Source organism: Morone saxatilis, unplaced genomic scaffold (assembly GCF_004916995.1).
Source record: "Morone saxatilis isolate NCDOM2014 unplaced genomic scaffold, NCSU_SB_2.0 Contig23, whole genome shotgun sequence".
Classification (NCBI taxonomy): Eukaryota; Metazoa; Chordata; class Actinopteri; family Moronidae; genus Morone; species Morone saxatilis.
In genome coordinates this window covers 4,831,656-4,832,008 of record NW_023339796.1, presented here as the reverse complement: position 1 = coordinate 4,832,008, position 353 = coordinate 4,831,656, and the positions used below count along the sequence as shown (strand labels likewise).

Here is a 353-nt window from a genome sequence, read left to right as displayed (position 1 = left end):
ATTTTTTGCAGGAATCAGATTTTTTTAATGTATACAAGAAGCCTGATTTACATAATTGGGTATAGGGGATAAGAGAAACTTAATTTTTCCAGTTAGCTTCCTCCTGGAGAAATACTTAACTGGAGTTCTACTCTGGTTTTCACATGTGTGCATGTGCATTATAACAATTTCAGACAAGTAAAGTATTGCTGTGGCAGCCTAAAAGAAAAGTATAAGGTCGGGGTAAAGGAGAAAACCGGGTTACAACCAGGTGCATGTACAGTAAACGTGTTGCAGATTTTCTGTGTGCATGTAAATATACCAAATGTGAACTGAATGTTTCTCACTTGCTAAACACAAACCATGAATACAAA

The 353-nt window shown here is 36.0% G+C and overlaps 1 protein-coding gene across 1 annotated transcript in view; it reads right to left on the bottom strand.

Moving 5' to 3' along the window:
* The window catches only part of tep1 (telomerase-associated protein 1), a 27,113-nt gene that overhangs the window by 9,194 nt on the left and 17,566 nt on the right, over positions 1–353 (bottom strand). The gene's annotated exons all lie outside the window — the stretch shown is intronic.